Source organism: Nerophis lumbriciformis, linkage group LG29 (genome assembly GCF_033978685.3).
Source record: "Nerophis lumbriciformis linkage group LG29, RoL_Nlum_v2.1, whole genome shotgun sequence".
Taxonomy (NCBI): domain Eukaryota; kingdom Metazoa; phylum Chordata; class Actinopteri; order Syngnathiformes; family Syngnathidae; genus Nerophis; species Nerophis lumbriciformis.
Window position 1 is genome coordinate 5585156 of NC_084576.2, and position 17345 is coordinate 5602500.

The window sequence follows — 17345 nt, forward strand, 5'->3', positions numbered from 1 at the left end:
GGATTTTCATTTGTTGCCACTTCAAATCATCAAAATTAAATGAAATAAACATTTGAATGCATCAGTCTGTGTGCAATGAATAAATATAATGTACAAGTTACACCTTTTGAATGCAATTACTGAAATAAATCAAGTTTTTCAAAATATTCTAATTTACTGGCTTTTACCTGTAATGTTGGATATAGAGAACACTCAAACCCTTGTATTTATAGTATCAAAACATTTGAAATTCAACGATTTGGTAGATAGGAAAACCAATAAAATGATGCACAAAGCAAACTACAAGCTGCTACCCAAGAATGTACAACAAGATAAATACAACCTTAGAGAAAATTTGAACTTAAAACGTTTGTTTGCACCTTCATCACCTACTAATAGTAATAGCACATTTAATTTATAAGCGACTTTAAGATAACCCAAGAACACTTTACAATATAGAGATAACATAATTCAAAAGTCAATGATAACACAACAAAGGATAAAATCAACATGAAACAAACAAACAAAAGACAGTGTAGAGCAGCGGTCTTCAAACTACAGCCCGCAGGCCAAGTGCAGCCGCCGCCTTTTTCAAAGTGGCCCGGCAGACGTCATGAAGTTAATACGGGATCTTACCCTCAGGGAGATTGCATTCATTTTTAAAGTCTAACAATGCCACCTTAAAGTGGACAACATGAGTTTTTCAGGTTAAGAACTTTTACTTTCATTTAGAATTTTATTATGCGAAGCATTTAATTACACGACCCAATGCAAACAACCTTCCCTAGTCATGTTGCAAAAAAAAAACAACTATAATTCCAACCAACACAAAATGTCAACAGACAGGGTCACTGAACTTTGTGGATGTTATGAAAATGTACCATAAAAAATCAAATAAAACATACAATAAAAAAAATACACCCATTTAATGCATGATTTGGGAAAATCATGCATTTTCCCAAAGCATGATTGGGAAAATGCAAAACACTCTCCACACTTAACCATGTTTGGCGCATTTTAGCTGCTCGATATTTCTGATTGGTTACAAAACTTTAAGGAGGTCGTCACGGAAGTAAACAAGGTAGGAGTCAAACTTTCACATACTTTTAATAACCAATTATAAATGAATATAATATATATACATATACAGGTAAAAGCCAGTAAATTAGAATATTTTGAAAAACTTGATTTATTTCAGTAATTGCATTCAAAAGGTGTAACTTGTACATTATATTTATTCATTGCACACAGACCGATGCATTCAAATGTTTATTTCATTTAATTTTGATGATTTGAAGTGGCAACAAATGAAAATCCAAAATTCCGTGTGTCACAAAATTAGAATATTACTTAAGGCTAATACAAAAAAGGGATTTTTAGAAATGTTGGCCAACTGAAAAGTATGAAAATGAAAAGTATGAGCATGTACAAATGTACTCAATACTTGGTTGGAGCTCCTTTTGCCTCAATTACTGCGTTAATGCGGCGTGGCATGGAGTCGATGAGTTTCTGGCACTGCTCAGGTGTTATGAGAGCCCAGGTTGCTCTGATAGTGGCCTTCAACTCTTCTGCGTTTTTGGGTCTGGCATTCTGCATCTTCCTTTTCACAATACCCCACAGATTTTCTATGGGGCTAAGGTCAGGGGAGTTGGCGGGCCAATTTAGAACAGAAATACCATGGTCCGTAAACCAGGCACGGGTAGATTTTGCGCTGTGTGCAGGCGCCAAGTCCTGTTGGAACTTGAAATCTCCTTCTCCATAGAGCAGGTCAGCAGCAGGAAGCATGAAGTGCTCTAAAACTTGCTGGTAGACGGCTGCGTTGACCCTGGATCTCAGGAAACAGAGTGGACCGACACCAGCAGATGACATGGCACCCCAAACCATCACCCAACCATGCAAATTTTGCATTTCCTTTGGAAATCGAGGTCCCAGAGTCTGGAGGAAGACAGGAGAGGCACAGGATCCACGTTGCCTGAAGTCTAGTGTAAAGTTTCCACCATCAGTGATGGTTTGGGGTGCCATGTCATCTGCTGGTGTCGGTCCACTCTGTTTCCTGAGATCCAGGGTCAACGCAGCCGTCTACCAGCAAGTTTTAGAGCACTTCATGCTTCCTGCTGCTGACCTGCTCTACGGAGATGGAGATTTCAAGTTCCAACAGGACTTGGCGCCTGCACACAGCGCAAAATCTACCCGTGCCTGGTTTACGGACCATGGCATTTCTGTTCTAAATTGGCCCGCCAACTCCCCTGACCTTAGCCCCATAGAAAATCTGTGGGGTATTGTGAAAAGGAAGATGCAGAATGCCAGACCCAAAAATGAGCAGTGCCAGAAACTCATCGACTCCATGCCACGCCGCATTAACGCAGTAATTGAGGCAAAAGGAGCTCCAACCAAGTATTGAGTATTGTACATGCTCATATTTTTCATTTTCATACTTTTCAGTTGGCCAACATTTCTAAAAATCCCTTTTTTGTATTAGCCTTAAGTAATATTCTAATTTTGTGACACACGGAATTTTGGATTTTCATTTGTTGCCACTTCAAATCATCAAAATTAAATGAAATAAACATTTGAATGCATCAGTCTGTGTGCAATGAATAAATATAATGTACAAGTTACACCTTTTGAATGCAATTACTGAAATAAATCAAGTTTTTCAAAATATTCTAATTTACTGGCTTTTACCTGTATATGTAGAGGCTATATCGGCCATTGAGCACATTTGTTTTAGCCCAATGCGGCCCCCAAGTCAAAAAGTTTGGCCACCCCTGGTGTAGAGGCAATTACAGTGAGTATGCAATTCTGAGCAGGTCTGTTTGGAGTCGTGATTTGAATGTACGAAGCGAGTCAATATTGCGGCTGTCAGATAGGAGAGCATTCCCGAGTTTGGGAGCAGAGTGACTGAAAGCGCTGCTCCCCATGGTGATGAGGCAGGTCGGAAGGTGAAAAAAATTCCATTCACAAAATTCAAATGCAAAAAATTCTGTGTCAAAAAAAAGCTTTCGTAATAAAGAGACAAATTAATCTCCATAATTAGCCCTTGGAAATCATACAGTTTAACTCAATGAATTATCTAATACATCTAATAAATTGGACACACAAAAAGCCAACAAAGCAAAATAAAAAATGGCACAAGCCAGTGGTTCACGTTACCTTATTGTTATAAAATGTATTAAACACTTTTGCTCTGTATAGTTTATTATAGTTTAACAGCTTGTTTTTATTATCACTTAATCATTCTATTTTACATTTTTACCCTGCATTCTGTGCTGCTACTATTAGTGTCCTGTATCGAGGAGGATATGAGGGATCCTCTGGAGTAGCGATGTGAAGGAGGTCAGAAAAATAAGACCTATGCTATGCCAAGACCTGCAGCATATGCATGTGTGGAAGTAAATTATGGAATGGATGAAGCAAAGAAGTCAAAGTTCGAAAATGATCCACTTTAAGAAACTGCACAAGGAAAAAGAATCCTGATAAACATTTTAAACATTGTTGAAAAATGTGATAATATTATTTATCTCATTATAGGAATCACAACTTACTTAACTTTTGATTTACGATAACTTAATGTATTCACTGACATACTCTATTCATTTATTCATCTACTGATTGTGTTACAGATTGAGTACAAACATATGTGTTAAAAATGGCTATAAAATAAAGATGTAGGATTAAATAAGATCAGACATGCTGTAATGAGAAACTGAAAATATGTTGTGTATTAGCGGTGTCAAAAAAAAAAATGTTTCCGAATGAAACACGATCTTTATGGATTAAAACAATTTAAAAATTGATTAAAAAAATGTTTTATCTGTCCTGTCCAGCCACTTTATTAAATGTTTGGGGAGAATTGTATTAAACAATTTTTTTCTTACATATATATATATATATATATATATATATGTATGTGTGGGGAAAAAAAATCACAAGACTATTTCATCTCTACAGGCCTGTTTCATGAGGGGGGTACCCTCAATCGTCAGGAGATTTTAATGGGAGCATTCGCATACCATGGTTTATATAGGGCACAGAGTGGGTGGGTACAGGCTGGCCTAGGGGCGTGGTGATTGGTTCATGTGTTACCTAGGAGGTGTTTCCGTCTATGGCGGCATGTTGTTACAATTTCGCTGCGCTTGTTGAGGGATGACAGGTCTGGACGGTAGATAATAAACAGTTTCTCTTTCAAGCATAGGTTGCATCTTTTATTACCACTATTGATGAAAGCGGATACAATTTCACCCTCACCTATGAACCCACGCCAGGAAACCAGCCAAAAAAGAACAGAAAACGAAACGGCATCATCTGGTACAACCCCCCATACAGCAAAAACGTCTCAACGAACATTGGACACAAATTCCTCAACCTGATTGACAAACACTTTCCCAAAGACAACAACCTAAGAAAAGTATTCAACAAGAACAACATCAAATTGAGCTACAGCTGCATGAACAATATACGACAAATCATCTCAAACCACAACAAAACAATTGCAAATGAGCCGTCGACCCCCAGTCAGAACGACTCCAAAACCAACAAAGCATGTAACTGTCGAAAGAAACCTGATTGCCCCCTCAACGGGGGATGCTTACAAACATCAGTTGTCTACCAATCTAAGGTAATACGCAAGGACATTAACACATCCGACACATATGTAGGATTAACCGAGGGTGAATTCAAAACCAGATGGAACAACCACAAGGCTTCTTTCAGGAACAAAAGCCTGCGAAATACCACAGAACTCAGCAAACACATTTGGGACCTCAAAGACAATAATGTTGAATATTCAATAACATGGCAAATTCTTGCATCCAGCACACCTTACAATAGTGGTAATAAAAGATGCAACCTATGCTTGAAAGAGAAACTGTTTTTTATCTACCGTCCAGACCTGTCATCCCTCAACAAGCGCAGCGAAATTGTAACAACATGCCGCCATAGACGGAAACACCTCCTAGGTAACACATGAACCAATCACCACGCCCCTAGGCCAGCCTGTACCCACCCACTCTGTGCCCTATATAAACCATGGTATGCGAATGCTCCCATTAAAATCTCCTGACGATTGAGGGTACCCCCCTCATGAAACAGGCCTGTAGAGATGAAATAGTCTTGTGATTTTTTTTCCCCACACATACATATATTGCGCTCTACTACGGTATCGAGCACTATTTTTTGGATAACCTTATTAAGACATATATATATATATATATATATATATATATTATATATATATATATATATATATATATATACAGTCATGGTCAAAAGTTGACATACACTTGTAAAGAACATAATGTCATGGCTGTCTTGAGTTTCCAATAATTTCGACAACTCTTATTTTTATGTGATAGATTGATTGGAGCACATACTTGTTGGTCACAAAAAACATTCATGAAGTTTGGTTCTTTTATGAATTTATTATGGGTCTACTGAAAATGTGAGCAAATGTGCTGGGTCAAAAGTATACATACAGCAATGTTAATATTTGGTTACATGTCCCTTGGCAAGTTTCACTGCAATAAGGCGCTTTTGGTAGCTATCCACAAGCTTCTGGCAAGCTTCTGCTTGAATTTTTGACCACTCTTCTTGACAAAATTGGTGCAGTTCAGCTAAACTTGTTGGTTTTCTGACATGGAATTGTTTCTTCAGCATTGTCCACACGTTTAAGTCAGGACTTTGGGAAGGCCATTCTAAAACCTTAATTCTAGCCTGATTTAGCCATTCCTTTACCACTTTTGACGCGTGTTTGGGGTCATTGTCCTGTTGGAACACCCAACTGTGCCCAAGACCCAACCTCTGGGCTGATGATTTTAGGTTGTCCTGAAGAATTTGGAGGTAATCCTCCTTTTTCATTGTCCCATTTAAAGCACCAGTTCCATTGGCAGCAAAACAGGCCCAGAGCATAATACTACCACCACCATGTTTAAAGGTAGGTGTGGTGTTCCTGGGATTAAAGGCCTCACCTTTTCTCCTCCAAACATATTGCTGGGTATTGTGGTCAAACAGCTCCATTTTTGTTTCATCTGACATCACATGGACAAAGATAAGACCCTCTGGAGGAAAGTTCTGTGGTCAGATGAAACAAAAATTGAGCTGTTAGGCCACAATATGGGTATTGTGGCCTAACAGCTCAATTTTATTGCTGGGGCAATATGTTTGGAGGAGAAAAGGTGAGGTCTTGATCGGTAGGTTGTGAGTTCAAACCCCGGCCGAGTCATACCAAAATCTGACCCATTACCTCCCTGCTTGGCACTCAGCATCAAGGGTTGGAATTGGGGGTTAAATCACCAAAAATGATTCCCGGGCGCGGCCACCGCTGCTGCCCACTGCTCCCCTCACCTCCCAGGGGGTGAACAAGGGGATGGGTCAAATGCAGAGGACAAATTTCGCCACACCTAGTGTGTGTGTGACAATCATTGGTACTTTAACTTAACTTTAATCCCAGGAACACCATGATGAGGTGGCGACTTGTCCAAGGTGTGCCCCACTTACCGCCCGAAACAGCTGAGATAGGCTCCAGCACCCTCCATATATATATATATATATATATATGGATGTATGTATATATGTGTATATGTATACAAAACCCAAAACCAGTGAAGTTGGCACGTTGTGTAAATGGTAAATAAAAACAGAATACAATGATTTGCAAATCCTTTTTGAACTTATATTCAATTGAATAGACTGCAAAGACAATATATTTAATGTTCGAACTGGAAAACGTAATTTGTTTTTGCAAATAATCATTAACTCAGAATTTAATGGCAAATGCAAATAAGTTGGCACAGGGGCATTTTTACCACTGTGTTACATGGCCTTTCCTTTTAACAACACTCAGTAAATGTTTGGGAACTGAGGAGACACATTTTTGAAGTTTTTTAGGTGGAATTCTTTCCCATTCTTGCTTGATGTACAGTTTAAGTTCAACAGTCCGGGGTCTCCGTTGTCGTATTTGACGCTTCATAATGCGCCACACACGTGAAGAATGTGTCTTGCTGAAATAAGCAGGGGCGTCCATGAAAAAGACCTTGCTTGGATGGCAACATATGTTGCTCCAAAACCTGTATGTACCTTTCAGTATTAATGGTGCAATCACAGTTGTGTAAGTAACTCATGTCTTGGGCACTAATACACCCCCATACCATCACATATGTTGGCTTTTGAACTTTGCGCCAAGAACAGTACGGGTGGTTCTTTTCCTCTTTGGTCCGGAGGACACGACGCCCAAAGCTTCCAAAAAAATTGGAAATGTGGGCTCGTCAGACCACAGAACACTTTTCTACTTTGCATCAGTCCATCTTAGATGAGTTCAGGCCCAGCGAAGCGTTTCTGGGTGTTGTCGATAAATGGCTTTGGCTTTGCATAGTAACGTTTTAACTTGCGCTTACAGATGTAGCGACCAACTGTAGTTACTGACAGTGGTTTTCTGAAGTGTTCCTGAGCCCATGTGGTGATATCCTTTACACACCGATGTCACTTTTTGATGCAGTAACGCCTGAGGGATAGAAGGTCATGGGCATTGCCTGCTTACGTGCAGTGATTTCTCCAGATTCTCTGTACCTTTTCACTGTTGGCGTTAACGCACTTTCTGTGTCTTTTTACGCATTGAAATCAGAAAGGACGCGCATTTCTGGGAGTCCGCGCGTCCTCGGGACACAGATTTTTTTTTTTTTTTTTTACCAACCCTGCCTTCCCCGGGTCAAAACTCAGATTTGCTTGTTTTTTTATCGATTATTGCTTTCCACCAATGTTTTGTTTTGTTTATATTTTCTGGGTCAAATTTCCGTCCCTGTTTATTGCGTTTTTATTGGTTGACTTCAAAGTAATGCACTTTCCGGTGCAATTTTAAAAATTTTGATTCGCTGAAAGTTTTATTAATCCCAAATGCTGAATTTCCGGTATTAGGCCTCCCGCATGTTATTGTTTCCGTCATGGCGAGCAATAAACCCAAGAAGCGAAGCTTCAACAAAAAATGGCTTCAGGAGCCACTTTTCAGCAAATGGCTTACTTATGACGATGGAAAGATGATTTGCACGCCATGTAAATGGGCTAAGAAAAAGAACACCTTTAAGACCGGGTGCACTGATTTTCAAAGATCCAGCCTCACCAGGCACCAAGAAACATCATGTTACACCTTTCCTGCTTGTCTTCTCCCAGACCGTGGTCGAGGAGCGTGGGGTAGACGTTCCATCCAGGACCGATATATTGTCGGGGGTAACACCCTCCACTTTACCCGGCAGTTGGTCGCTGCAGTTCCGCTCTTTGGTCGGAATGACAAACTGCTAGCGCTCCCTCTCCTCTCTCTCGCCCACTCACTTACACATGTCACTCACCCCACATACTGCCATTCTTAAAGGAGCACACACACACACAAATGCTACTCACACAGCAATCAGTTCACAAGTAGGCCGAATCGGCTGGGAAGCAGTGGACCAGCTTTACAGGAGGCGAGTAAAGACAGTGTTAGTAGCCAGCTGCGGACTGTGTATTACTTGGCTAAAAAGAACATCCCCTTGTCGAAGTTCCCAAGCCTGATTGAGCTGCATAAATCCAATGGTGCCAGCATACCGGCAGCTTATGGCCATCACGAAGCCAGAGATGCAGAGTCTTGTCAACCTCTGGATTGGCAGACCAGGGTGGTGGTTCCTCTTTATAAGAAGGGGAACCGGACGGTGTGTTCTAACTATCGTGGGATCACACTCCTCAGCCTTCCCGGTAAGGTCTATTCAGGTGTACTGGAGAGGAGGCTACGCCGGATAGTCGAACCTCGGATTCAGGAGGAACAGTGTGGTTTTCGTCCTGGTCGTGGAACTGTGGACCAGCTCTATACTCTCGGCAGGGTCCTTGAGGGTACATGGGAGTTCGCCCAACCAGTCTACATGTGCTTTGTGGACTTGGAGAAGACTGTCTGATTGTGGCGGTCCGCTCCCTGTATGATCAGTGTCAGAGCTTGGTCCGCATTGCCGGCAGTAAGTCGGACACGTTTCCAGTGAGGGTTGGACTCCGCCAAGGCTGCCCTTTGTCACCGATTCCGTTCATAACTTTTATGGACAGAATTTCTAGGTGCAGTCAAGGCGTTGAGGGGATCTGGTTTGGTGGCTGCAGGATTAGGTCTCTGCTTTTTGCAGATGATGTGGTCCTGATGGCTTCATCTGGCCAGGATCTTCAGCTCTCACTGGATCGGTTCGCAGCTAAGTGTGAAGCGACTGGGATGAGAATCAGCACCTCCAAGTCGGAGTCCATGGTTCTCGCCCGGAAAAGGGTGGAGTGCCATCTCCGGGTTGCGGAGGAGACCCTGCCCCGAGTGGAGGAGTTCAAGTACCTCGGAGTCTTGTTCACGAGTGAGGGAAGAGTGGATCGTGAGATCGACAGGCGGATCGGTGCGGCATCTTCAGTAATGCGGACGCTGTATCGATCCGTTGTGGTGAAGAAGGAGCTGAGCCGGAAGGCAAAGCTCTCAATTTACCGGTCGATCTACGTTCCCATCCTCACCTATGGTCATGAGCTTTGGGTTATGACCGAAAGGACAAGATCACATGTACAAGCGGCCGAAATGAGTTTCCTCCGCCGGGTGACGGGGCTCTCCCTTAGAGATAGGGTGAGAAGCTCTGCCATCCGGGAGGAGCTCAAAGTAAAGCCGCTGCTCCTCCACATCGAGAGGAGCCAGATGAGGTGGTTCAGGCATCTGGTCAGGATGCCACCCGAACACCTCCCTAGGGAGGTGTTTAGGGCACGTTCGACTGGTAGGAGGCCACGGGGAAGCCCCAGGCCACGTTGGGAAGACTATGTCTCCCGGCTGGCCTGGGAACGTCTCAGGATCCCCCGGGAAGAGCTGGACGAAGTGGCTGGGGAGAGGGAAGTCTGGGCTTCCCTGCTTAGGCTGCTGCCCCCGCGACCCGACCTCGGATAAGCGGAAGAAGATGGATGGATGGATGGAAACTAACTTGCCAAATTCTAAGTTTGTTGGCATTATTTGCCATGAAAGTGTAGATGTGGCGGTTTTTAAATGACTGATGATCTACATACAGGTGAGAATGATTAAATAAATGTCTCATATGCATGTATGCCCTGGCACACAATTATCATCATTTCATTACCGAAGCAAAACACCTTTTACACTTTTATATTGAAATAAATACACCTACAACTTAATAAATACAAATATAGAAAAAGTTAGATCCATGAAGGAAATAAGAAAGTGAATGAATGTTTATAACTGAATACATTTACATATGCATAAAAATTGGTTTTCTTTTGTATTATATTTTAATGAATTAAGTAACGTTTATGCCAACCTTTTCCCAAAACACAATATAGAATGTGAGATATAACAGGATAATGCATACATCTATCATTTGCTTTCAAAACAGTGTGACCCCAAAGATTTACTGTGGGACCCCATTTTTATGACTTGATGGGGTCCCTGTTGTTCTTAAACGCATTTGTTGACAAAGTGGTGACCCTCGCCCCATCCTTGTTTGTGAATGACTGAGCATTTCATGGAAGCTGCTTTTATACCCAATCATGGCACCCACCTGTTCCCAATTAGCCTGTTCACCTGTGGGATGTTCCAAATAAGTGTTTGATGAGCATAATATAACAAAGTTTTCCAGTTCGAATGTTAAGTAACTTGTCTTTGCAGTCTATTCAATTGAATATAGGTTGAAAAGGATTTTCAAATCATTGTATTCTGTTTTTATTTACCATTTACACATCGTGCCAACTTCACTGGTTTTGAGTTTTGTATATGTATGTATACATATGTGTATATGTATGTATATGTGTATATATTTATGTATATATCTGTGTATATGTATATATATATTTGTGTATATATATATACAGTATGTGTGTGTATATATATGTGTATATATATGTATATATACATGTGTTTATATACAAGTAAAAGCCAGTAAATTAGAATATTTTGAAAAAGGTGTAACTTGTACATTATATTTATTCATTGCACACAGACTGATGCATTCAAATGTTTATTTCATTTAATTTTGATGATTTGAAGTGGCAACAAATGAAAATCCAAAATTCCGTGTGTCACAAAATTAGAATATTACTTAAGGCTAATACAAAAAAGGGATTTTTAGAAATGTTGGCCAACTGAAAAGTATGAAAATGAAAAATATGAGCATGTACAATACTCAATACTTGGTTGGAGCTCCTTTTGCCTCAATTACTGCGTTAATGCGGCGTGGCATGGAGTCGATGAGTTTCTGGCACTGCTCAGGTGTTATGAGAGCCCAGGTTGCTCTGATAGTGGCCTTCAACTCTTCTGCGTTTTTGGGTCTGGCATTCTGCATCTTCCTTTTCACAATACCCCACAGATTTTCTATGGGGCTAAGGTCAGGGGAGTTGGCGGGCCAATTTAGAACAGAAATACCATGGTCCGTAAACCAGGCACGGGTAGATTTTGCGCTGTGTGCAGGCGCCAAGTCCTGTTGGAACTTGAAATCTCCATCTCCATAGAGCAGGTCAGCAGCAGGAAGCATGAAGTGCTCTAAAACTTGCTGGTAGACGGCTGCGTTGACCCTGGATCTCAGGAAACAGAGTGGACCGACACCAGCAGATGACACCCAACCATGCAAATTTTGCATTTCCTTTGGAAATCGAGGTCCCAGAGTCTGGAGGAAGACAGGAGAGGCACAGGATCCACGTTGCCTGAAGTCTAGTGTAAAGTTTCCACCATCAGTGATGGTTTGGGGTGCCATGTCATCTGCTGGTGTCGGTCCACTCTGTTTCCTGAGATCCAGGGTCAACGCAGCCGTCTACCAGCAAGTTTTAGAGCACTTCATGCTTCCTGCTGCTGACCTGCTCTATGGAGATGGAGATTTCAAGTTCCAACAGGACTTGGCGCCTGCACACAGCGCAAAATCTACCCGTGCCTGGTTTACGGACCATGGTATTTCTGTTCTAAATTGGCCCGCCAACTCCCCTGACCTTAGCCCCATAGAAAATCTGTGGGGTATTGTGAAAAGGAAGATGCAGAATGCCAGACCCAAAAACGCAGAAGAGTTGAAGGCCACTATCAGAGCAACCTGGGCTCTCATAACACCTGAGCAGTGCCAGAAACTCATCGACTCCATGCCACGCCGCATTAACGCAGTAATTGAGGCAAAAGGAGATCCAACCAAGTATTGAGTATTGTACATGCTCATATTTTTCATTTTCATACTTTTCAGTTGGCCAACATTTCTAAAAATCCCTTTTTTGTATTAGCCTTAAGTAATATTCTAATTTTGTGACACACGGCATTTTGGATTTTCATTTGTTGCCACTTCAAATCATCAAATTTAAATGAAACAAACATTTGAATGCATCAGTCTGTGTGCAATGAATAAATATAATGTACAAGTTACACCTTTTGAATGCAATTACTGAAATAAATCAAGTTTTTCAAAATATTCTAATTTACTGGCTTTTACCTGTACATGCTGTACAAGTTCATGTTTTAACCTTCTCTATTTGTTATTCAAATGTAATATTCAACCCGATATCAATCAGAACATTTTGTAAAAGAATATTTCGACACTTTATTTCACTCTGCTAGAAAACAGTAGAAATATCACAGATTACATTACAAAACATCTTATTGATTGCCATGTAGGACGATTTTTAATTTTTGTTATGGTCGTTGGCGGGATTCGACACGCGTGTCGACATGGGTCCAAAAACCTGCAAATCCTCCTCCTTCAAGAGCGACCGGCCTGCCCGCCACACTTTGTCATCTCAGCAGCCGCGCAACTAAGTCGGGAGTAACCCGAGCTCTGCGACGACTTGTTAGCTTACGTTCCCAGGCCATCCATATTTCATATGCGGAGAGGTGCGCTCGCCATGAGATGCGACTCAAGGCGGTTTACACACTAATGAGCAGCGTACCTGCCAGAGGACGCCCTGTGTCATCATGGCCGCATTGACTGGAGGGGGTCACTGGGGGGCGATGATGGAGCAGGCAGCAACGCAAACAAAATGTGGTTATTGCTCTCGTAGCTCATTAGCGAGGAAGTCGGGCGGGGGCACTGAGGTGGGCAGTCCGGGTGGAGGGTGAGGGCATCGGGGAGGACGTGGACGGTTTTAAGGCGGTCAGACAAGCGGGAGGGAGAGACGGTTGTCGGACCGTCAGAGAAGGAAGAGACTCTTTTTCAGTTTATGCCAGTCTGCATTAACCCAGCAGAATGAAATATTCAGCCATTAGAGCCTGGCTGCATGCAACATTTACACACTTTCCATGTTGGGTTTGTCACTAATAACACTAAGGTTTGCCTTTAAATATATATAATACTGTTTTTAGCTGCAGCATCGCGTGGACATCGGGGGCGGTACCTCTGGATTGGCAGACCGGGGTGGTGGTTCCTCTCTTTAAGAAGGGGAACCGGAGGGTGTGTTCTAACTATCGTGGGATCACACTCCTCAGCCTTCCCGGTAAGGTCTATTCAGGTGTACTGGAGAGGAGGCTACGCCGGATAGTCGAACCTCGGATTCAGGAGGAACAGTGTGGTTTTCGTCCTGGTCGTGGAACTGTGGACCAGCTCTATACTCTCGGCAGGGTCCTTGAGGGTGCATGGGAGTTTGCCCAACCAGTCTACATGTGTTTTGTGGACTTGGAGAAGGCATTCGACCGTGTCCCTCGGGAAGTCCTGTGGGGAGTGCTCAGAGAGTACGGGGTATCGGACTGTCTGATTGTGGCAGTCCGCTCCCTGTATGATCAGTGCCAGAGCTTGGTCCGCATTGCCGGTAGTAAGTCGGACACGTTTCCAGTGAGGGTTGGACTCCGCCAAGGCTGCCCTTTGTCACCGATTCTGTTCATAACTTTTATGGACAGAATTTCTAGGTGCAGTCAAGGCGTTGAGGGGATCTGGTTTGGTGGCTGCAGGATTAGGTCTCTGCTATTTGCAGATGATGTGGTCCTGATGGCTTCATCTGGCCAGGATCTTCAGCTCTCACTGGATCGGTTCGCAGCTGAGTGTGAAGCGACTGGGATGAGAATCAGCACCTCCAAGTCCGACTCCATGGTTCTCGCCCGGAAAAGGGTGGAGTGCCATATCCGGGTTGGGGAGGAGATCTTGCCCCAAGTGGAGGAGTTCAAGTACCTCGGAGTCTTGTTCACGAGTGGGGGAAGAGTGGATCGTGAGATCGACAGGCGGATCGGTGCGGCGTCTTCAGTAATGCGGACGCTGTATCGATCCGTTGTGGTGAAGAAGGAGCTGAGCCGGAAGGCAAAGCTCTCAATTTACCGGTCGATCTACGTTCCCATCCTCACCTATGGGCATGAGCTTTGGGTTATGACCGAAAGGACAAGATCACGGGTACAAGCGGCCGAAATGAGTTTCCTCCGCCGGGTGGCGGGGCTCTCCCTTAGAGATAGGGTGAGAAGCTCTGCCATCCGGGGGGAGCTCAAAGTAAAGCCGCTGCTCCTCCACATCGAGAGGAGCCAGATGAGGTGGTTCGGGCATCTGGTCAGGATGCCACCCGAACGCCTCCCTAGGGAGGTGTTTAGGGCACGTCCCACCGGTAGGAGGCCGCGGGGAAGACCCAGGACACGTTGGGAAGACTATGTCTCCCGGCTGGCCTGGGAACGCCTTGGGGTCCCACAGGAAGAGCTGGACGAAGTGGCTGGGGAGAGAGAAGTCTGGGCTTCCCTGCTTAAGCTGCTGCCCCCGCGACCCGACCTCGGATAAGCGGAAGAAGATGGATGGATGGACTGTTTTTAGCATTTTTTTTTTTTTAAATAAAAAAATATCAAGTCCCCACAGTTGACTGTACTGGAAAAAGTTTAGACACACCTGATCTAAACTAAAATATAAACAATGTTTCGTTAGTTAATTAAAAAATAAAGTAATACTCGCTTATGAATTAATTTGGAAAAATGACAACCATCATAATAAACACTGTTAAATGCGTAACTGAATTATTTGTACAGACATCATTTTTGACACACCAGCTTTTGCAGTTCAACAACCATATTGTTATTATTATTTTTATTATCATTATTATATGGGGAAAAACACAAGTAAAAATGTGAGGAAAAAAAGAGCAAAATAAATTAGAAAAAGCTATAATGTTCTAAATAATAAATTATAATAATTTACTTAGTCACTTATAATACAAAGTTGACACAATATCTGTTAACATTTACATTTTTTTAAATTAAAACAATATCAATATCAACGCATACTTTGACTTTTCAGTATGCAGCCCTCGATGGACAAAGTTTGGACACCCCTGAACTAAAGTATCAAAAGTCAATATTTTGATTTGAGAATTGATATTAGAGTGTAAAGATCAATCAATCAAAGTTTATTTATATAGCCCTAAATCACGAGTGTCTCAAAAAGCTGCACAAGCCACAACGGACATCCTCGGCTCAGATCTGGTATGTGTGGTATCGATATTCCAGTATCGATCCGCACATCGCTAATCAGTTAGTATATCCGTCGCGGGGAGAGCCGCAGCGTGCAGCATCGTCTACATTTTTTGGCTCACGTTAACGCAGGAAGACGCCGCCCGCAGAGTTGAGGGTGTCAGAGGTGAGCATACTTGCCAACCTCGAGACCTCCGATTTCGGGAGGTGGGGGGGCATGGTTAAGAGGGGAGTATATTTACAGCTAGAATTCACCAAATCAAGTATTTTATATATATATATATATATATATATATATATATATATATATATATATATATATATATATATATATATATATATATATATATAAAAAATACTTGACTTTCAGTAAATTCTAGCTATATATATATATTTATTTTATTATATATATACTGTATATATAAATAAGAGAAATACTTGAATTTCAGTGTTCATTTATTTACACATAAACACACACATAACACTCATCTACTCATTGTTTAGTTAAGGATTGAATTGTCCATCCTTGTTCTATTCTCTGTCACTATTTTTCTAACCATGCTGGACACCCTCTCTGATGATGCATTGCTGTGTGGCACGCCCAAAAGTGCTTTCATCAAATGCACTAGAGTCTGGAATCTTCCATCTCTCCCTAGCATGGCCCCAAAACCAGTCAATCTTTGCTTCCTTAGGAAGATCTTCACTGCCAAGCACTTGGTAGTCCACTACTTCTTCCCGGAGGCTATCCGGGTCCAATCGCAGCTGCGGCTTGGAACTTACAAGCGTATTTCTTCATCTTACTCGGCGTCGCCACGGCTGTATCTTCCTCGTTCTTCTGCTTCGTCTCCTTGTTGTGTGCGCAGTTGTGCACTGCACTCTCTAAAAGCCCCAGATGTTATTGTCACATATGCATGTACAGTAGATGGCAGTATTGTCCTGTTTAAGAGGTGTCACAACATTGCTGTTTACGGCAGACGAACTGCTTTACGGTAGACGAAAACGTGACTGCTGTTGTTGTGTGTTGTTACCGCTTGGAGGACGTTAATGAAACTGCCTAACAATAAACCCACGTAAGAAACCAAGAAGTCGCCCTCGATCATTCTACAGTTATAACGTGATTGGGCAGGCACGCCGTTTATATCGTGGGAAAGCGGACGTTAAAAACAGGCTGTCGACACGTCACTCAGGTCCGCATGGAGCTGAAGGGGGCGTGGCCTCCAGCTCCGCCTGAATTTCGGGAGATTTTCGGGAGAAAATTTGTCCCGGGAGGTTTTCGGGAGAGGCGCTGAATTTCAGGAGTGTCCCGGAAAATCGGGGAGGGTTGGCAAGTATGGAGGTGAGGGTGTCAGAGTTGAGGGTGTCAGAGTTGAGGGTGTCAGAGTTGAGGGTGTCAGAGGTAAGGGTGTCAGAGGTGAGGGTGTCAGAGGTGAGGGTGTCAGAGGTGAGGGTGTCAGAGTTGAGGGTGTCAGAGTTGAGGGTGTCAGAGGTGAGGGTGTCAGAGTTGAGGGTGTCAGAGGTGAGGGTGTCAGAGTTGAGGGTGTCAGAGGTGAGGGTGTCAGAGTTGTGGGTGTCAGAGTTGAGGGTGTCAGAGGTGAGGGTGTCAGAGTTGAGGGTGTCAGAGGTGAGGGTGTCAGAGGTGAGGGTGTCAGAGGTGAGGGTGTCAGAGTTGAGGGTGTCAGAGGTGAGGGTGTCAGAGTTGAGGGTGTCAGAGGTGAGGGTGTCAGAGGTGAGGGTGTCAGAGTTGAGGGTGTCAGAGGTGAGGGTGTCAGAGGTGAGGGTGTCAGAGTTGAGGGTGTCAGAGGTGAGGGTGTCAGAGTTGAGGGTGTCAGAGGTGAGGGTGTCAGAGTTGAGGGTGTCAGAGTTGAGGGTGTCAGAGTTGAGGGTGTCAGAGGTGAGGGTGTCAGAGTTGAGGGTGTCAGAGGTGAGGGTGTCAGAGTTGAGGGTGTCAGAGGTGAGGGTGTCAGAGTTGAGGGTGTCAGAGGTGAGGGTG

The 17345-nt window shown here is 43.1% G+C and overlaps 1 protein-coding gene across 1 annotated transcript in view; it reads left to right on the forward strand.

The window, feature by feature from the left end:
* gfra4a (GDNF family receptor alpha 4a) overlaps positions 1–17345 on the forward strand; it is a 417079-nt gene that overhangs the window by 374732 nt on the left and 25002 nt on the right. The gene's annotated exons all lie outside the window — the stretch shown is intronic.